This window comes from Ursus americanus, chromosome 36, assembly GCF_024610735.1.
Source record: "Ursus americanus isolate L20-20 chromosome 36, mUrsAme1.1.p, whole genome shotgun sequence".
NCBI lineage: Eukaryota > Metazoa > Chordata > Mammalia > Carnivora > Ursidae > Ursus > Ursus americanus.
The window spans coordinates 2479637-2502324 of record NC_142162.1 but is presented as its reverse complement, the minus strand read 5'-3'; positions in this window follow the sequence as shown (position 1 = coordinate 2502324).

Genomic DNA, 22688 nt, shown 5'->3' with positions numbered 1-22688 from the left:
ACACAACAAGTCAAAAACGAAGAAAACAAGTGTGTATAGTCAAGATAAGAATGTCAAGGTGGCTACATTAATATTAGACAAAATAAGGAAAGAAGAACCTTTTCAATAAATGATGTTGGAACAACTAGATATCCTTATAGGAAAAAAAGAACATGAATCCTTACCTCACAACATAAACAAAAACTATTTAAATATAGAACTAAATGTAAAACTACAATTATAACACTTATACAGGAAATTGTAGGGGAAAATCTATGATATCAAAATAGAGTATTTAGATAACACTCAAAAATCATGAACCATAAATTTGATAAATTCAACTTCACAGAAATCAAAAACTTCTGTTCTTTGAATATGATAGTTAAGAAATTGAAAGACAAGCCAAAGAATGGAGAATTATATATATATGAAATGTATTTATTTATAAATATATACATTTATATATATATAATAATGAATGCACTGGTATCCAGAACATATAAATAATTTTTTCAACTCAATAATAAGCAAACAAAAAATTAAAAATGGGTAAAAATATTTGAACAGACACTTCATGAAAGAAGATATTCAGATGGCCAATAAGCATAGAAAAATGCTCAATATCATTAGTGATAATGGAAATGCAAATTAAAATCACAATCAAACATCTTTTTAAATGAATAATACTAAAAAGACTGATAATACTAAGTGTTGATAAAGATATGGAACAACTAGAATGCTCATATAATTTTGGAAGAAATATATAATAATACCACCTTCTTAAAAAGCTTGGCAATTTCTTCTAAGGCACATTTACTATATGATCCAGAAAGTCTCTTCCTATGTATTTCCTGAAGAAAAACAAAAGCATGTCTACACAAAGACACATACAAGAATATTCATAGCAACTTTTTTTATAGTAGCCAAAACTTGGAAACTACATAAATGTCAATAAACTAAGTGATGGGTAAACAAGTTGTGATATATTTATACAACAGAATAATACTCGAAAGAAGAATAAAGTTTCTTATATATGAAACAAAACAGATGAATCTTTAAAAAGAAAAACAAAGACATAAGACATAAGAAAACTCTTTAGGAAATGAAAAGTGATGGAGAATGTTCTATATCTTGATTGTGGAAGTTGATACCCAGTATATAAATTTGTGAAAAACTCATCAAAATAAAGTTAAAATATATACATTTTATTATATGCAAATTGTACTTCTACAAAGTTAAATAAATAAATTAAAATAAATATTGATATCTTAGATATCAATATGTAGGAATATTTCTTATTATATCTCTGTGAATTGAAGATGAAAATAAAGTAGCTCTTCATGACCCCTATTGATGAAGTGTCCCAGACTTTTCTTCCTTGTATAACTCTGGAATAGGATTGGCTACTTACCTTGTGTAAAAATCTATATGGGATTTAGCAAGCCGAAGTAAAGAAGCAATAATTTTTTTTTTAAAGATTTTATTTATTTATTTGAAAGAGAGAGAGACAGCCAGCGAGAGAGGGAACACAAGCAGGGGGAGTGGGAGAGGAAGAAGCAGGCTCATAGCGGAGGAGCCCGATGTGGGGCTCGATCCCATAATGCCGGGATCACGCTCTGAGCTGAAGGTAGATGCCCAACGACTGTGCCACCCAGGCGCCCCAAGAAGCAATAATTTCTATGTCCTGAAGGCTAGTGCAGAACTCTAAGCACCATGGCTGCTCTTGTACACGTTCCCTTTATAAGGCTCACTTTGTTGGCCTGGGCAGCACCCAAACCCACAACTCCTCAATCTCCCCCAGATCCTTTTCTTTAGCTTCTCCAAGTCCTGGTCCAGACGTATGTGTAACACTGTGTCAGGATATACCAGCATCACTGAGGCTGGAAGTGAAGAAAAACATGAGTTGCAGTTTGTCCTCACGGGTTCCTGCTTCTCTTTCTCCCTCCCCTTCACATCTAGCTTTCCTTCCTCACTGCCACCCACCTGACCCAAAGCTACTCTCTACCATCAGCATGCTTCTCAATTCTCGAGGAACCTGCTATTAATAATGTAAAAGTTTGATTAATTTAAGTACATAGTAGAAGCACCTTTTTATATCCAGGAAAAGATTTCACAGTTATCTTGTGTCGTTTATCATTTGAACAGTTGGCATGCATTTCATGTGTTGCGATATAACCTATGCATAAAACAGTTTTTTAAGGAAGAGTTAGGGAAAGAGGGTGTGTGGATGAGTAATTGATCTCTTGCTCTAAAGATGGGAGACAAGACAAGTGTCACTACAGAAGAGTGGCTACCAGGCCAGGACTGTGGTGAAACACATACAAATCAAATCAAATAGAAATATATATAAAGGCTAATAAATTGGCATTGCGTTCACCATGATGATATAGCCAATGGCATTTACCAATACATGACCCAATAATTATTTGAGAATATGCACCCAAAAAATATAATTCAGACCAAGTCCAAGGGAAAAAATGTTTCTCCTCAAAAACTGATATAACTTTGTTCTCCTTATTAAGAATAAAATTACATAATCAATCATATCTCCATTTTTTTTTTTTTTTGCTCTGGCCACTTGGAAGTTCTAAGTCACTTGTTAAAAGTTAATTTTAGAAAATATTTTTCACTCTATTCTGTATTTTCCTGGTCTTTCTTGGGACAATGAATTATATTTTTCCAAATTATGATTTATGACAGTTTTATAAGCTGCTAGAAATATTTATTTTTAAAAGTTGAAAAAGGAGCGCCTCGGTTGCGCAGTCGTTAAGCGGCTGCCTTTGGCTCCCGGCGTGATCCCGGCGTGCGGGGATCGAGTCCCACATCGGGCTCCTCCACTGGGAGCCTGCTTCTTCCTCTCCCACTCCCCCTGCTGTGTTCCCTCTCTCGCTGGCTGTTTCTCTGTCACAGAAATAAATAAAATCTTAAAAAAAAAAAAAAGTTGAAAAAGAAATTAATGCATGAATAAATGAATGAATGAAAAGCAAACAAATTTAGTAGACATTTCGCAGATGAATATTTCAATATAAAAGATAGGATTTATACTGTTATTAATATTAAGTACATATCTGCTTACTTCATTTATTATTAGTTGAGTCTGTCATTTAAGACCATTTTATCTCATCTAAAATTATATTTGATGGTGTATATATTTAACACTCGATCTTTTTCTATGTCAACAGTCTATATTTCCTTCCTATAGGAACATATTAGAATTATTAACTAATATATTACCTTCATGAAGGTCAATTCTGGGAACATATGGAACAACTTATGGTACAGTCACCTTTTTTAGAGCAAATTTACAGCTAATTTACAGCAATTTTTACATATTAATTTTTAGATACTGCTCAGCTTTGGCTTATTACATGCTATGGTTTAAGTCAATATCTGAAATTGAAGAAAGTATTAACATGTAGTTAGGTCTTACAGTCAGTTCATGTCAAGCCACACACCACGGGGGTTATCTGTTCTACTGTGAGAATACTCTCATGTTTTCCACATCAGTGTTAACGTTAGCACACGTAAGATCTCACAAGAGAGGTACCACAGTCCCTCCCGACTCCACATGTCCTGGTGCCATTAGCGTTCATGCTAAATGAATGCCATTTCATTTAATAAGAAGTCCATTTCCCCTGTCCATTTACTGCCCCTTTAAGTGCCTATTTTCCTATCTAAACCTGCCACAAGGCATGTGCGTAACAGTAAATTGAGGATTTAAAGGATCTTTACTTCATATGCCTTGAACCGAACTGCTCTTTATTAGCAATCTAAAAGTAGATGAGATCTATGGCTGTGTCACACTCTTCGTCTTCTTTCCTCACCTCCTCGTAGCTTCCGTAATGTTCCCACAAGTGGCTTATTCAGTAATCTGATAATGTGAGTATCAACCTTTCAGTCCCATTTATTTTTGATGAATTATTTGGATTTTCTTTTTAAGAATGAATGTTTGGGTACCATTCTTAGGGCTGAAAGATTAATAGAGCCTTATCAATTTCAGGTAGATGTTATATTTAAGTGTTTGAATTTGAATGCCTTTTTGTATTTAGATGATTGAAGTTCACAATAAGAAAGCACAAATTCTAAGAAATTATGTGTTGAAAGGGAGCTGCCATTTTCTGAAGTATAACACCCATTTCTTATATGAATTTTTATTCAAGATGCTGAACTGCAAAACACAGAGAATGAGATATTGGCAAGGGAGATGCGATAGAAAGAACAACAACAACAAAACCCTGATAGATTCCTTAATCATGTAAGTCACTGGCGAACAATAAAGCACTGTTAAGATTGCTTTAGAAATTAGGTCTTGACCTGACTTTTTGAAAAATAGTACAAAGTAAATTGAAAACATAAATGGATACGTGTTTCTGAGAGAGGTTGGGAGAACGTCAGTATAATGAAGATGAAGGATGTTTGTTCTATCAAAGACAAACATTAAAATTAATGATACCAATCCTAAAAAGGATGAATTATTCAATTTTAGAGTATATAGCATATATTCATGTCATAGGTATGTATACAAGGGGTTTATCTCTACTCACAAAATAACTTGACTAAGATGAGGAAAATCAGGCCCGGAAAACATGCAGTTCATTCAGAGGTGTGTGTCACTGCCCTACCAGTTTCGGGACACACGGGAGCTATGGTATGTCCATGACAGTTTGCAGACAGAGCAACGTTATCCTCTCGGGTCCTAACACACAGTGTGCTGTTCTCCCCAGCGTCTTTGTTCTCCTTTACTTCTTCGCTTCACTGAGCTTTCTTTCCCTGATGCTGGCCCTCTCCTTTTCGGCCCTTTTCACCACCTGTCTGGCTCCAGATTTATGGACGTTTCCTTCCAGAGCCAGCCAGAGACTGCTGAGCTAGCACCATGCTTGTCCCTAGGCAAGACACGCTGGCCTTCAGTTCAGTCGTTAAAATTCAGCACTGCTTACCACAAGGGCCAGCTGCTGCATTGTTTATTATTGCTTTGACCATTTTTTGCTTATTGTGATATAAAGTTTCAGAAGCCGAAATGAAAACAATACCTGACCCCTTGGGTGCTGCCATCGACAGGTGCTAGTAGGAGCCAGGAGCATCAGTAGCAGAAAGAGAGCAGCCTGGTGACCCCAGCACTTGTGTGAACTAGATTCACAGAGAAAATATTCATTAAAGAAAGCATAGTTTCAGTCAACAAACAAAAGTTAGACAGTTGACAAACCAATAATATTCTGATCCACATAAGAATCATTAAACCCCAAATATCAAGTAGTAAGAATCACAACATTGCCTGATATGCACAATATTTATAACTTTTACACTATTTAAACTTTTCTGGATGACTCAGTGTTGTAAAACTGCATGGTTGGTTGGTTGGTTTTAGTCACAGAGAGATTGCAGAATAGTGACACCGTCCTGGGATCCTGCCGCTTAGAGCTGGCTTGATTAAGTCGCTTAAACACCAGAAGTACAGTGACTACAGGCTACATCACTGAAACTAAAATATCTATCTTGCAGAGTTACTCTAAGTATTTTAGATAACAATAAACCAGCATATGCTAGGCACTCAGTAATTTACATATATATGTGTAATTTTTACCATTATAAACTAAAATTACTGTAGCATACTGCATAGTACGTACGTGTGTATATAACATTCTTATCATTACTCTGAATATATTTACACATATATGTGTATATAGAGTACATAAATTCTATAATTGGTGATATTTTAAAAATGCTTCGTATATAACAATGGACTTTCCCCCACAAAGCCACAGTCTCTGACACTCTGGCACTTGGTCTTATTTCCTCCTCCTCCTCCTCTCAGCTCATAGGAACTTCCTCTCTGTTCACTTTACTAAGGAAGCTGCAAGTCCATCACATCCCTCAATTCTTACGGAGGAGAGGGAGATAGGGAAATCTCCACATTTTAAAATACATCCTGTGAAGAATAAATATTTTTCAGAATGTGACTATCCCTTCCAGTCTGTTTTTATTCAACCTAAAGTGATACCAGAGAGGGGTATCTTTTCACTTAAAAAGCAGCTTCCCCCCCTCCACTACTCCTCACTTAAAATGCTATTGTCTCTTTCTTTCTAGTTCTGTTTCAAATTTCACTCTGCCTTTATCCCTTTAGGCAGATTGTGCTGCTCCAGATACAACTATGCTCATGTCAGTTTGTGTCCCATTAGCTAAATTGCTTTGATGAAATAGCCCCATCATAAAATTGGAATAATCAGGTACAAGTGGCCCTTGCTTTCCTTGCCCTGATGGATGTGTTTATTTCCAAGCTGATTGTTAATTGTACCCTGTCTTCATCTTCCATAAGACCTTGCTCCTCAAATTCCGTGAATGTGTTTGAATTTCCTGCTCAACTAACACCACTTCCAAGGCTTTTTTAGTTGAAGACTTTAATGCTTTTAACTAATTTTAGGTACTTAATATACTGGGTGTCAGTATATTTGCACAGTTTGAATTTACTCCAGATACAAATACGCCTCAATAGTGTAAAGATGGTTATGCAAATTGTCTTGTTTTCAAGACGGTCTGTCTAGGAGGACTTTGGCATTTCTCAAAGAGGTGCACTTCCGTAGATAAAAAGGCTCTTAGATCCAGAGAGAATCAGAAAAGCTAGAAAACTTGACTATACCAAATGAGAATTTCAGCTTCAGGAATTGACATTCTGGGTGTGTGTGTGCGTGGGTGTGCGGGGGTGTGTGTGTGTGAGAGAGAGAGAGAGATGTGGAAACAAGTCTCAAAAAGTTAAATAAGTTGCCTCAGGTCAAATAATTAACACATAGCACAGTCAGAATTTGAACTGAGGGCCACGTAGGGCGAAAACCCCATTAAGCCTATAAAATAGAATTTCTCCAGGGAACATTACAGAAAAGTTGATTATTTTCATCTAGAGGAACCAAAAAGTGGGAAAGGGGCTTTAAAGGAGGGTATAGTATTGACATTCACAAATGGAGAAAAAATTCACTAAAAAACAGTGTGAGCACAAGAACAACCATGGAAACATTTGAGCCACAAATGAAGACTAGGGAACCATTGTTCAGTTATTTTGTTTAACGTGAGGGAGAGAATTAGAGATCTGTTTGGAAAAGGAGGGTGGAGACAACCTGAAGGCCTTGAACCCCAGGCTGAGGAGTTTGGATTCCTTGCTTGGGCCATGGGGCACTCTGGAGGCATTTGAGAAGAGGGATGCATTTCAAGAAAAGCAACATGAAAGCGTTTCACAAGGAAGAAATATGGGGAAGGAGACAAGCTGGGGAGACCAGTTTTCCAGGGATCAGAGTGCTTCCTGAGTCGTAGTAAGGGCTTTTCATGGAGTTGAGCCTTAGGAAAGAAAGGAGAGGACAGCGGGAATGTTGGGGGAGGATCAAACATGCCGTGGGAGGTTATTCTGAAGGATCCACTCCACCTATGTTTTTCTCAGTAGCTCATGATTTGCACACAAGGCCTCGTCAATATCCAGCAGTAGTGAAAAAAGTAAAAAGTGTAAATTTTGGATCAGGAAGCAATCAGGAAGTTTGGTTCAACACTGTGAAGAGATGGCACCATTCTAACTCAAAACCACTAGCCCTAAAAGTAAATATTATTATCCTGGAAAGATAGAGTAAACTAAGAGAAAATGAAGTTGACAGGTGAATCTACATAATTAGCTTAACACATGTTATGTTGAAATTTCATTATTAGAAAGAAAGAAGAAGGGCACCTGGGTGGCTCAGTTGGTTAAGCGTCTGCCTTTGGTTCAGGTCATGATCCCAGGGTCCTGGCATCCAGCCCCACATTGGGCTTCTTGCTCAGCGGGGAGCCTTCTTCTCCCTCTCCCTCTACCTGCTGCTCCCCCTGCTTGTGCGCTCTCTCTTTCTCTGTGTCAAATAAATAAATAAAATCCTTAAAAAAAAAAAAAGAATAGAAAGAAGAAGAGAGAAAGAAAGGAGAATTAAAGGACTATTTAATGAGATATTTAAAAAGATAAAGGAGGGGCGCCTGGGTAGCGCAGTCGTTAAGCGTCTGCCTTTGGCTCAGGGCATGATCCCAGCGTTCTGGGATCGAGTCCCACATCGGGCTCCTCCGCTGGGAGCCTGCTTCTTCCTCTCCCACTCCCCCTGCTTGTGTTCCCTCTCTCGCTGGCTGTCTCTATCTCTGTCGAATAAATAAATAAAATCTTTAAAAATAAATAAATAAATAAATAAAATAAAAAGATAAAGGAATCCAATCGCTCTCCCTTAGGTTAGGGACTGACCTCCAGCTAGTCACCTCATGCCTTTCTCTTGCCATTAAAGATAAAGTAAAGTGTAAATAAAATTGAAAACACACATACAAAGCAAATACATACAATTTAGATTAAAAAAGATAACAGTATAAAATAAACAAGATAAAATAGCGAACTGAAAATTCAGACTAGATAAGATATAGTAAAAAAAATTAGAAAATAAAACAAAAAAGTTTAAAGAAGTTTAAAGAAGTAAATATTGAATAAGAGAGTACACTAAGAAAGTAGACTTAGGTCAAAGAATTCAGCTAAAAAAACAGTCTTTTAAAAAGAATAGAGAAATGAAGTCCTACAGAGCTCAGAATTCACCCTTGGGACAAACAGAGCGATCAATGTCCAGTAGTCACCAGACCACACATCTTCCTTCTGAGGCTGGGCTTCATTCCAGAAGGTCCACCCCCAAAAGTAGGAGGCCCTGGGGCAAATGTACTCATGTAAGGAAATCCTGAGAGATTTGTCCTTTTGAAAGAGGGCTTTCATTTCTAACACCTGGCCTTCTTTACATATTTGACAAACCGTTCCAATGGCCCAACTCCAGCCAATTTTCCTACCTAGGTCCTGCAAGTTTGCAAACTCTCTCCTATACAAGATAAGAAAATGGACTGAGAATATCAGCAGCTAATTGAATGTGGGGAAACAAAGGAATGGAAAAAACAAAGAACGTTCCAGTGTTACAAATTTCCATCCAAGGCTAAAGAAGGCATCAAGGGTTTTTAAAAACGTGAGATTCGTCTTCCTTACGTGTGAAGCCATCAATACTGAAAGGCAGCAGCTCACAGATAAATCACATGGAGACAGATCAGCAAGAACCACTGTCAGTGAAATGTTTGTGCCTCTACTTAATTTGATTACTGAAAAGAATTACACTTTTGATCAATTTTACTAATCTCTTGGAGTCATCGATGAGCCAGTAGCTCAAAAATTCTGGTTAGTTACCAGCCTTCTAATAAGGCTGGACCTCTTCTATCGGCCAAAGGAAAAGCGAAGGCAGTCACCTTGATGCTGGTTAGTTGTGGCTACAGCAGAGAATGTGCTAGTGTGCCTCCAGAGCCAGGCTGCTGGGCTTGGCTGCCGGCACCGCCCTTTCCCAGCTGGCAGTCTCTGACACGACGCTTCAGCCTTTATGAACCTCAACTTCTTCATCTGTCAAATGGGGATAATGCTAGAGGGTTGTTACGAGGAACAAAAGCATTAATCCACATCAAGCGCTTAGAACTCTGGGATTTAAATGGTCTCGGTAAATATTTGCGATTACTATGATATTCTAATAGCATGGGTTGCATGTTTGGAAAAGATGATAGCCGGAATATCTTGAATTATTAAAAGAAACTTCAAAATACAGTGCAGCACCTGAATAGTGGCTGTAAAGCTAGGATGCATTTTATTTTATTTTATTTTTAAGATTTTATTTATTTATTTGATAGAGATAGAGACAGCCAGCGAGAGAGGGAACACAAGCAGGGGGAGTGGGAGAGGAAGAAGCAGGCTCATAGCGGAGGAGCCTGATGTGGGGCTCGATCCCAGAACGCCAGGATCACGCCCTGAGCCGAAGGCAGGCGCTTAACCGCTGTGCCACCCAGGCGCCCCAAGCTAGGATACATTTTAAAAGATCTCAATCTTCAGACACAATTTCTAATACTAACACCTAACCTTTCATAAGAAAGTTTGGACAAAATGGCAGTTAAAGATAAAGGGCACAAAAATAATAAAATCCAGCAATTATTACATACTTAGTATGAGCCAGGTACTGTTCTAAGCATTTTGCATTTGTTAGTGACTCCTAATAATAATGAGTCAAGTACCACTATAACCAACCCAGTTTCCTGAGGAAAAATATCGTAGTTAAGTAACTTGCCTGGGGTCATACAGCTAGTTTGTAGAGGAGCCAGGATCCAAACACAGGCATGGAGCTATGGAGTCTGCTGATCTAACAACTAAACCCAAAAGAATTCTATTGTCCCAAGGAAGTAAATTGCCCCTCTCTCCAGAAAGTCGCCTTTATTTAGTGGGTAGTCTTTCCTATAACTTACTTTCCTTTGGGGTTCCTGAGTTGAAACTTCTGTTTCTATGACCTTTCTTGGTGTGAACCCTGGTTTCTTTCCCCCTCTCCCATTCTTTCTTCCCGGGCTGTGTGTGAGTCGCAAATAGAGTAAGAGACCTAAGAGAGAGAGAGAGAGAGAGAGAGAAGGCCAACTTTGGATTCAGATCTACGTACCCAACAAGTGACCATCTTTATAGCAAAGCCTGTTAGATGGAAGCTTTTGTTTACTTTGAGATGCATTTGGGTTATGCATCTATCCATACATTTGGGTTATAGATATATAATTGTATAGAAGGGTGAAATAACTTACATTTTCATATTTGGTTGTGGCTTTTGTTAGGCTATCTGGATATCCGTGTTACTGTTAAAGGCTTTAGTTTCCTTTGAATTATTCCAAAAAATCCTAAGGGGTCCCTTTCTATCTGGAGTATTTTGAAATATATGTATATTCCTTACTTGACCCTCATTAAAACTGTATGTTATACACACACACACACACATATATATATATAACATACATATAGTGTATATTAAATGCATATTAAAACTATATGTAATACTCTTCTTTGTTGATTGCTGAAAAGATTATTCTGAAATCGAAACCATTCTGTTTACATTATGTCTTCAGTATTGTTCAAAACCAAATTCTGAGTAGTCAGCCAGAGACTTCACTTGACATTTATTTTTTTCATTTTTAATTGAGATAAAGTGACATATAACATTATATTAGTTTCAAGTATATGACATAATGGTTTGATATTTGTATAGACTGCAAAATGATCACCACAAGTCTAGTTAACATCCGGTACCACACATAGTTACATTTTTTTTCTTGTAATGAGAACTTTTAAGATCTATTCTTCTCTTTTTAATTGACATTTCTAATAGTTCAACCCATTTGCCTTCCCTACTTCTCCCACCATCCCATTCTGTGAGCATAAAACTAAAATAAAACCATCTGGAATAAAACCCTGGGGGAGATAATGGCCTCACATCAAGCAAACAGCTATGAGCAAGATACTTTTGAGGAGTGTAAAGAAAAACCAGGTGAGTGGAGAATGCACCAATTTGGAATGAGACAAAATGGTGACTATATCACACAGAGGAGCTACGGCACAGAAATAGCAACGGAATATTGTAATTGCCATCCCTGCCCACTGATTTATGGAACCAGGGTCCCAGGGGCCCCACAGAACTAGTATCCCAAAGGCACAATACGGCACTACCTAATCAATCCATGGGTGACCCCACAGCATCTGTCAGTGGAGGTTAGTGGTCATTTAAAATTCACTGTGAACGAAGAGCTTTTAAGGAAGCCCTTAATCAAATGTAATTAGTGTAGAGGGTGACAGAGGACCCATTTAGACATGCCTGTGTGAAGTAATGAAAGTAACCCTAAGTAGGCTTGGCCTTAGGGCATCTTATTTATCGAATCAAATTTAGTTTGATTTTACGCTTTGTTCAAAATGGCATCTGAACAATTTCTTTCCATTACTTACCTAACCTGATCCCGGCCCATTGTGATGACCAAAGAGGTCCCTGTGGTTTATCTATCCACATTCTACCCTGTAGTTGCAAAGAGAAGCACAGTTATTCTCACAGACGACATGTGTCATTGTCTTTCTGATTCGTTGTGATAAAAATAAATCTGAAAAATGCAGAGACTCACATGGAAAAAAGATCAACACTCATCAATAACTATTATTAATATTGTGCTGTGCGGCCTTCCCAGTTATTTTTTTCTTTGTCTTCATGTAGATTGACATCGTGAGCTTTCCTTTCCTGTGCTTTCTAATTTTGAGCCTTCTCTTAGTCAGAGAAATCCACATGGCCTCCGAAAGAATTGGGGTTCCTACAGCAGGAAAGCAAAAAGATAGTAAACTAGCAAATTTTAGTCTGCTTGACCTATAAAAGTGACAGTTACAATGAAAGCTGAATACCCAGAGTGGAGCCAGGCATAGAATTTATGACAAGATAATAGATTGGAGGAGGGGAGAACAGGACATCTGAGTTTTCCATCCCTTGTGAGACTGGTTGCAGGTCCTGGGGAGTGGGGCCATCTTGAGTTGGGGTGGGATGGTGAGCAGGTGACCAGATGGGAGGGACCATATGCAGGGCAGTCATGTGAAGATCTAGGGACTACTGAGAGCATCCTGTCCCAGCATCTCTGAGAAGCTGAGGCAAGGTCCTCAGTCTTCCTAAGCAGTTACCACTCATCATCTTTGCTGAGGAGACCTGTTAGCCAGTTTTTAATTTGAGAGAAGGCCTCCCAATCACAGTAGACAGCAAGCTAGCTAACCAGCAGGAATCCCAAAAGGAAACAAGGGAAGTGTGTATTTCCAACCCCCAGACAGGGATGAACAACTTACATTTTTTGTTAGGCTACATGGACGTCCTTGCTGTCCCTAGGAAAAGTCTTTAATCTCCTTTGAGTTACTCAGAAAAACAAATCCTAAAGAGTCCCTTTCTGAAATATATGCCTGGACCTAAGATCACTGGATTATGACTTTAATTAGCATGAGAAAGATGACTCCGAACGTCACAGCTTTTTGCCACCATGATCGTATTGTACCCAAGCATATTATTCTGGGAGCTGCAAAAACAATTTTGAGTGTGTTCAACATAAAGTAGCAAACGTCGGGCTGCCAAGGCATATGGTAAAGATAGGTGTGTGGTGCATATGGAGGGGGTCAAAGGCATCGTTTTTTTCAGCCCCAAGCCCCTTGGGGAACAGTGAGTTCAGTTCTCCTTTGAGCTCAGGCACACTGATGCTTGGTGTGAAAGAAGAAGAGCTTCCTCCATCCTGATGCATGTTGCTATAGCAATCACACCCACCAGCTCCCATACATGTCCCTGGAGGATGCCCATGGGAGTGGAGGGGACTTGCCTATTGCAACTTTGTGCTTCCCAGAGGGCTGGGCTGGCAACAAGTTGCTACCTAACCTAGAAAGAGCTTGCCTCTAGGGAGGTAAGCAAGTTTATTCTCTAGCTTGAAAAAGGAGAGCCAGATTTTATTTTTCTGATTTGCCCTGGGGGAACAAATGCTACTTTTCCTACTTTATCAACGATGGAGTGATAGCACCAGGTTTCCAGACTCGTCTAATGCCTACAGAGCATTAGAGTCTGAATTCAGAAGTTCTCAAAGCCTGGTTTCCAGTGGATATGTTGGGGCTTCCTGCCAGTTAGATCCATGATCCCCCCATCCTTTATTTCCTTCTTTCACATTCTGTTCCTCTGTGTAACTTTTGCACATGGCAGCTGACTAAATAACAAATTGAAGTATAGCCCTAGACATACCAGTGTCTCTCTGGGACTTATTTCCCATCAGTAAGTGAGGAGTTGAACTTGGTAAATTCTAAGTTCCAAAGTTCCAAAATCTCCAGAGCTCCTGCCACTAGCATTTTACCTGTACTATCCGTTTTTCTGTCAGAACTGCTATCTTCCCTGCACCAGAGTGGAGGATACTCTTAAGTGGTTCAAACCTGGGGCTTCGTCTATAATATTATACATCCAAAGAAAGAATTTATCAGCTACAGGAGGAGACCAGTGCAGAACACGAACGTTTGATAGCACATAACAGCGGTGTAAGCTAGGCCAGAGCAGAGGAGAGAGGCTCTGGTTCACATGAGCGATCTGGTGCAATGAGGGGACACTGTGGGTCAGGGGTGCTTCCTCGAGGCTCAATGGGGCTCACACAAAATAGCCACATCCTTGTGCATTCATTCTCTATTTTCCAAGTCATTTTCTGACATGAATTTGACTTTCCAATGCAGAGGAAGAGGTTAGACTACTGTAATGAACGGAAGAGCACATTTTATGTTATCTCTTCATGAATATCCTGATTCAAACACTGTGGTAGACTGGATACCGGACCCTCCACACATCCAGGCCCTGATCCCTGGACCCTACGAATGTTACTTTCTTTTTTTTTTTTTCTTTTAAAGATTTTATTTATTTATTTGACAGAGAGACAGAGAGAGACAGCGAGAGAAGGAACACAAGCAGGGGGAGTGGGAGAGGGAGAAGCAGGCTTCCCGCTGAGCAGGGAGCTGGAGGCGGGGATCTATCCCAAGCCCCTGGGATCATGACCTGAGCCCAAGGCAGACGCTTAACGACTGAGCCACCCAGGTGCCCCCCTTTGAATGTTACTTTCTATGGAAATAAGTGGCCTGGCAGATGTGACTAAGCTAAGGATCCCGAGATGAGGAGATGAGCCTTCACGATCTGGGTGGAGTCTCAATGTCATCACAAGTGCACTTATAAGAGGGAAACGGAGAAAGATTTGACACAGAAGAGGAAGGCAACATGATAACCACAGAAGCAAGATGCTATGCTGCTGGCTTCAAAGATGGAGGAAAGGGCCATGAGCCAGAGAGGGCAATGGATGCAGTGGCAGCCTCCGGAAGCTGGAAGAGACTAAGAACAGATCCTCCCCTGGATCCTCCAGAAAAAAACAGCCCTGCTGAAACCTTGACTTTGGCCCCGTGAGAATGAGTTGGGACTTCTGACCTCCAGAATTGTAAGAGAACACATTTATATTGTTTTAAGTGACTAAATTTATGGCAATTTGTTACAGCAGCAATAGGAAACTAATACAACCATAAACCCTCTTGTAATGCTAGTATTAATGGTCACTTTTCTAAAAGTCTAATTGCTTTTAGTTACCTAAAAAAGATAAGTAAAAATCTAGTTTCTGGACATGTAGTCCTGGGCCACATATAGCAAAAATCTTTTTTTTCTTTTTTTAAATAAAGATTTTATTATTTATTTATTTATTTATTTATTTATTTGAAAGAGAGAGAGAAAGAAAGGACAAGCAGGGAGCCTGCTGAGCTGAGCACCTGACATGATGGCTCGATCCCAGGACCCTGGGACCATGACCGGAGCCTAAGGCAGATGCTTACCCAAGTAAGCCACCGAGGTGCCCCTATAGCAAAAATCTTCTAGAAACTTCCTTATTACCTCAGACAATGCCTTCAACTTTGATTCACATCCTCTTTCTGTCTGCAATAGGATATAGTTTGACCTGAAAAAAAGATATTGTTTGGTTGATTTTGCATGTAAGTGTAAGGAATCTAATAGGGTTTAAGAAAAATAAACCCAAAGAAAGTACCAATATTGCATTACCTGTTGGTAAAAGAAGCACCTACTCTCATTCAAATGCAGAGATTCTCCCTCACTTCCTTATTACAGGATGCCCTTATTAATCTTGTATAGGCATCAGTGCCACCCAGCCCTGTCTGGACTTGCTGCTAGATTGGTATTTCTCAAACTTTAATATATGCATAAGATGCATAGGAATCACCTTGTTAAATCTTGTTAAAATCTTGTTAAAATGCAAATTCTGATTCAGGTCTGAGGTGAGATCTGAAATTCCAAATTCTAATAAGCTCCCAAGTGATGCCAGCACTGCTGGTCTGCAGACCACACTATAAGAAGTAAGGTGCTAAATAAACTACATTCTGGAAGTTTTGGCCTAAGGTGGATTCAAATTGGCATTACCAATAATGACAAAATCTTGTGGCATTTTCAAGCCCTTGTAGAACTGACTGGGAATTGCCTCCTCTAAATGTGTGGGTCTAGCTCGCCTGCCCCGGGCCTGCCCTGTATGCTAAATTCTCCTGGTGTTCCTCTACCCACATGACACCCCTAGGTCCTGTCCTGTCCTTCCGAAGAGTCTTTCCTTAGGGTGTAAGCACTGACCTTGCAGGGATCTCTTACGCCCTTCTTGAATGTCAGGACTTCTGTTCCATGGACTCTTCACCCCAGATTGTCTTCTCTGTGCAGTTCACATGCATCCCTAGCTTGTCAAGAGTATGCTCAGCGTTTAAGTAAAGGCTTTTTCTCTTGATCTGGATTTGTATCTAGACCTAGACTCACCACGGCCTTGGGTCTCATGAGCAGCCGTGGATGCACCATTTCCCCAAAAGCTGCCTTGCCTTTGTAGGCTCCCTGCAATATCTCAGAGCCTCTTTTCATCTCTTCCTGTTTTAAAACTGCCACTCCCTATTGCATCCCCTATCGATTTCAGTTTTCCGTCTGAATAATGACTCTGGTCTTTGGTTAATTTACGGAGCACAGACAACTGGCATACCCTGCGCCTCATAAAGGATCACATATTTCCTCCTTCACCTGCTCCTGGTTCTCGCGCCCAGCCGGCTTCCTCTGGCCTCTACCAAAGGGCTTCCCGGCTCTCTGCTGCCCTCTCCTGGCGTCCTTTAGCACTGTGCGCGCTTCAACCCCTGGAGGGCCCAAACCCCTTCCAGATCATCACAGACCCTGAATGACCTAACGGCCCTGGGAAGTGAACTGGACATCTACTACCTTTATCAGTGTTTTTTTAAATAAAGATTTCAACAGAGATATCAAAGGAGAACATCCCTGCCGGAACGAAAATCACAAAAACAAACATAGAGGAAGGAAACTTTGGAACATAATTAAAGAAAGAGAATCCCAGTTTAACTAAATCTATCCTAACTCCCCGTCCTGGCTGGAAGGATATCAAGAAATATTGTTCTCTGGGTCCCACTCCAGTCCAACTAAATAAGAATCTCTGAGGGTCTCCCTGATTATTTATACTTTTAATAACCTCCTTCGGCGATTCCAGTGAACATTAAGAGCTGCTTGCTTGGATGTAAAGTGTAAAAGAATTGGGAACTGAAACTTGGGTCATATTATGGAATAGATTAAATGATGTACTCATAATTTGTAGACAATTTTCTAATTTATTTAATTTATTTTTTTTAAGGAGCTGTCCCCAGCAGACCGCATACACACACACATAAAAGAGTGTCTTGGTATTTACCTTCAATTTACAAACCAGTTCCTGAACCGCATGACGGGGCCTTTTCCTCAAGCCTGACCCTGTTATCTCTGTACTTGCCCAGCCTTTCCACTGCATTAGATATCGTGCCCTGTATCTTCAGGGTCAACCCGCAGAGGATAAATGACTCCTCCTCACCAGGCACTGCCCCTCCATCCCAGCACCACTCAACCAGCTCGGGAAAGCCCCCTCCAGCTGAACGCACTGCAAGGATTGTACCTTTCCCCGCAGCCAGTGCCCCTGCTCCGTGGGCAGACCTAGATGGGGAAGGGTTTGGCTGGGAAGACATGTGGAATTACCGTCAAGAGGGACCCTGCAGGGTTCTCTGACACGGTCGTCACCACTAATGTTGCTCCTACTGTGTTCTGAGTCTGTGAAAGCAACTGTCTCTCACCTCCGCCATGATCTTCCCCGGTTCTCATTTCTGTCCCACTACAAAATTACCATCCTTTCCCAAGAGACTTTCTGACCACCCCACTTCTGTCTTAGCCCACGTCCCCTGGGACTTCTCTTGTGCACCATTATTTTCCACTGATACGCTACACTTTCTTCAAGGTGTGTACATTCTCTATCTTACTTAACTTTCTGTATGCTCAGTGGTTATACTGCAAGGTTACCTCATCTTCTTTATACATCTTTATTACCCTGGAAATGCGTATCAGGAGGCCTCGCACGTACTGGGTGTCCAGTTAGAATCTGCTGATTGGATTTCCTCCAAGCACCACTGACTCAATCCATGGAAATAAAACCTAAACTCTGCTAAGCATCCTTCTGGGGAACTTGGCTTTCCCCGCAGAGTCACCAGCACCGACCCAGTCTCTCCTTAGTCTTCAGAAGCCAGACTCCACATTCCTTACCTCCTTCCGCACACACGATCGTTTCAATTATCTCACCAAACTCAAGCTGCCTTTTCTCCTTCCCTGTGCTTACTCTGCTTAGCTAGAAGATGGCTGGCAAATTCAAATTTGCATTTTTAATCAGGCATTGCATCAGATTTTTATTCTATTATTCTGAGTTCCTCTTACATTTAAGCTACTGCTGGGTGTAAGGGTGACAGCATAAATGTAAATAAGAAAGTAATTTGCTTTTCCTCATCTTTAAAAAAAATCACCTAAGCCTTAGAGAATCTCACATGAAGCAATATCACTTTTTCTTCCTTGCATGGAAATGCTCCTAGTTATTTTTAAGGGAAAAACAAAGGTTCTTCTAGGGCAAAATCCTCCTGATTCCAAGCCCCTTCTAGGAACAAGCATTATTAAAATCGAGTTAGAGCTTTTGCCCGGGGTACACTTACAGAAGGGATGGAAGCAGTGCAGTTCACTTTGCTCTTTTCTGCTCTGCACCACAATGTTCCTCCCCTATATTCTCATCCATTGCAGCTGTCCCTGACCCGAAATGGGACATCTTGTCACACAGAGCTGCTGTAGCCTTCCAGGTTTCTCTATTAGTTTTATTTCCTATGCAACTGGCTTCCCCCACTCTCAGGTGTCTGGCCTCCCCTGTCACCCAAGTGAACACACGACCGACTGAACACCCTTCAACATTTCCTGCATTCAGGCTCTTTGTTGCCCTCTTCGGATGTTTGGCACTGATACACCGTCCCACGAACACCCAAAGTCAGCCTTTGTTGCTCCCCTCTCTCTGCTATCCCTTGAATGTTCTTAGGGTGAACCTGAGAATCTGATCATCTTAGATGGAATACAAATGACCTCTGCTCTTCAAATTAACTGAGTATATGAAGTGGACCCCAAAACTGTAAACAGAAAGGCAGTGAGATACCCAACAATGTGGGAAGTTGATGAGGTCTGCAGGGAGCCGCTCTGCAGGAGCTGCGGGAGGAGATGAATAGTAAGACACAGGCTGTACCAGCTCTGCCAGTTACTAGTAGCATTTCCTTGAGCCAAGTTAGTTAACCGCTGAAGCTCCATTTTTTTTTTCCATCCAAAAAATGAATCTAATATTACCTCCGGGCTATTTTAGGAAGCAAATAACAAAAATAGTTGGCACTCATATTGTGTCAAGCACTGTGCTGTTACCTGTATTTTATCTTTCACTCTTCACAGGATCCACAGGAGGCAGGAAGGTAGATACTGCCCTTATCCCACTTTCCAGATAGAAAGACTGGCATGATTGGCTGTGGAGGCAGTTTTTCAAAGATGGCGGTGTGTTGTATTTGACCAAAATATTGACTTAGAACCATAGAAAGTGAAGCTGAGGGGGCGCCTGGGTGGCACAGCGGTTAAAGCGTCTGCCTTCGGCTCAGGGCGTGATCCCGGCGTTATGGGATCGAGCCCCACATCAGGCTCCTCCTCTATGAGCCTGCTTCTTCCTCTCCCACTCCCCCTGCTTGTGTTCCCTCTCTCACTGGCTGTCTCTATCTCTGTCAAATAAATAAATAAATAAATCTTGAAAAAAAAAAAAAAAAGAAAGTGAAGCTGAGCAAAAAATCGCCATATAGTGAATATGTTACAGGAAAAATAAAAAGAACAAAGCCAACAGAGCCAGGGCTGGAGTCAGCGGACCCTGAAGGGTCGGGCGGAGAGAAGTGCCAGACGGTTGGGTTGGGCAAACTGAAACTCAGAACAGGCAACTATGGGAGTCCCGTGCAGAAGGGCCTCAGGCTTCCTGTATCTAAATCTTATTTTGGTCAGTTATCAGCTGCCTTCAAGCACTTAACCTTTATTAGATGGAGAAAATAAAACCTACTTCGTTAGATTATTATGGATAAAATGCTTGGTAGAATGCCAGATATACAGTAAGCGCTCAATAAGTGCCAGTTGCTCTGAATGGCTTAATCGTGTGACTACACACAATGTTTCTCTCCTCAGGAAAGATGAGGAGTCCCAGCAGCAACAAGTCACTGACATGTAAATGAAACTGGCTGTAGGGTCATGACATTTGTAAGAATCCAAAGGAAATCACAGATGGACAGAAGCGCAGGTCAGGGCTCCTGGTGTGCGGGCTGACATGTTAACGGACGTTTGCAGATGGCCCCAAGGGTGACCTCAGACTAGGAGAAAGTCCTGGGGAAGAAACTGCAGTTTCCTTTCTTTTCTGTCCTTCTACTAAACACACACACACACACACACACACACACACACGAGTGTGTTTTGAAATGTTCTCCTTTTGTGGCTAAACAGATTTGCTTCCCACCTCCTCCCTTGGGCTGTCTTCACATTGGAGTCAGTGCTCTAACCTTTCCATCTACCCCAGAACATGCCTGGATTGTTGCCTTGCAAACCGGGCAAAGCAGAAGGTCCCAAACAGCTGATAACCAACAGACAGGGCCGCTTTGCTGCCGACATTAGAGCCAATAATCAGCAGTTGCAATGGTGCAGAACACTGGATGGGAACCATCTGTCTGGCAGGTAGGGTTTAATGGGACTGGTTCTTAAAGCACAACCTAGCCTGTATTTGATGGCTCAAAGCTGGCTAGCTCCCTCTGCTTTCCATTTCAGAACAGGGACAGAGACAATAAGGATTCGAAGATTTCTTGAAGATTAACTTTGCCAGGGTGGTTATTTTTGTTACTCCCAAGCTGTTTTTCTGTAGTGTTTTGCAATAAAATCCTTAAAAGAAAAAGGACAGGGTGTTTATTTCAAACATATAAGGAAAGAGAGGAGAGTGGTGCATTTTTATCTACTTCACACACTGTCTACTCGTTAAAGGAATTCCTTAGATAACATCTAGCCTCACCAACCAAGGAGTGCTTGGCGACCCAGTCTGAGGACTTCAGTTACCCAAGGAAGAAGATGAAGGTGGGTATAAAGTGCAAAGGAGGAACCTCAGTGAATTTTAACAGAAAAGATGGAGTTAGCGGAACTTTCTCCAGCCGCAGCTCAAACTAGCTACCAAATTGGGCTGTCTCTATTTTTCCTGCCGACTTTTTTTTTTCCCAGCTAGACGGGCACTAAAGTCCTGGCGAAATAGTTTCTCTTCACTCTAGATCTCTGCTGGGTTGAAGCCGTGCAGACAGCTAGAAATTTGCATCTCTATCATTCCTCTCTGATGCCTTCTTCAAAAACTCTTGGACTCATTGCCTCTGGCTGACTTCTTACATTTCAGCTGGAACTTCATTTTAGGAAAGACCATCATTTCTTGTGCACACCGGACTTTGTTGTTTCGGCGTGTATGCCTTTTTACCTTTCCTGGTGAATGATCTGTAGGTGACAGGAAGACTTCGTTTTCCCTCCAGCTAAGTTAAATCATTAGGAGCAACTGCAAATTTAGAAAACCCTGATTCCTTACAATTTTTAAAATGATTTATTTTCCTGAGTATTCTGAGTAAAATCATTTTTTAAAGTCACTCAAAAGTTATATTCATTCAAAATTGTTTCCTCTGGTTTTATAGCTTTTAAACTATATTGGACTAAATATACACCTCCAGGAGTTGGGAAGTCTTAAGATGAATTTTCTATCTCAAGTAAGGGGAGAGACTTAAGCCAGACCGTCGTCTCTCTGACTTTGCGCCCAGAGGCCCAGAGGCTGTTGTGATTCCTAAAATTAATTGTGACTGAGTCTCAACTGTAAGCCAAACTAGGCTGGAGTTAGGATTCCCTGTAAGAAGAGTACAGGGTTGGGGAGCTCCTGGGGGTGAGCTATTCTGGTGGGTTATGACTGAGGACCATCCTAGAGCCACAAGACTCTCTGAGGGGACAAGATGAGTTGGGCAACTGCCAAAGAAAGTCCTGCTCAGAGGTTTGGAAGGGTACCTTTCATGCTGATGAGTCCATTTGTATTCAACCATTTTGATGTAGAGACACAGTGATTCAAAAAAGCAAATTATTAAATACTCAGTTACTTTAAACAGATATGATCATTCCTTCCTCATCCTATTGTTAAAAGATAAACTGAGGGGGCGCCTGGGTGGCACAGCGGTTAAGCGTCTGCCTTCGGCTCAGGGCGTGATCCCAGTGTTATGGGATCGAGCCCCACGTCGGGCTCCTCCGCTATGAGCCTGCTTCTTCCTCTCCCACTCCCCCTGCTTGTGTTCCCTCTCTCGCTGGCTGTCTCTATCTCTGTCGAATAAATAAATAAAATCTTTAAAAACAAAGATAAACTGAGGCACATTAACATTTTCAAGAGTTCATTTGAGCATGCGTTAGTTCGAGTGGGACAGCACCAAGCTGAAAGGGGTGAGGAGGGCTCCACCAGCAGGAGCTAAGGGAGAGGTTTCTGTAGAGAAGACCTGAGGGAAGCAAGGAAACGATTTGATGGGCTATAGCTTAAGCACTTGCCTCATCTGGGGAAGCCTCGTTGGCTGTTGTGAGTGGTTGTTCTTAAGTGCATGGATGCTCACTGGCTTCTTGGTTTGCTTCCGCAGACTACCAAGGCATTAGAGCCACCTCAGTCTAATGGCCTCCTTGTCTGATTACTTTAAAACTCTTTAGAGATGATGTGAAGGTCAGGGATGCTTGTGGTGCCTATTTTTCAGTAATTAGAAAAGATACCTTTTTAAAATAGTGGCATGGAATTGGTTCTGTTAAAATGCCTTGCCTTGCCTTGCTTTTGGAATTACCACCCCAGGGTGAACCAAGAGGGACCCAGCCTATGTGGGGAAACAGATTGAACAGGACCAG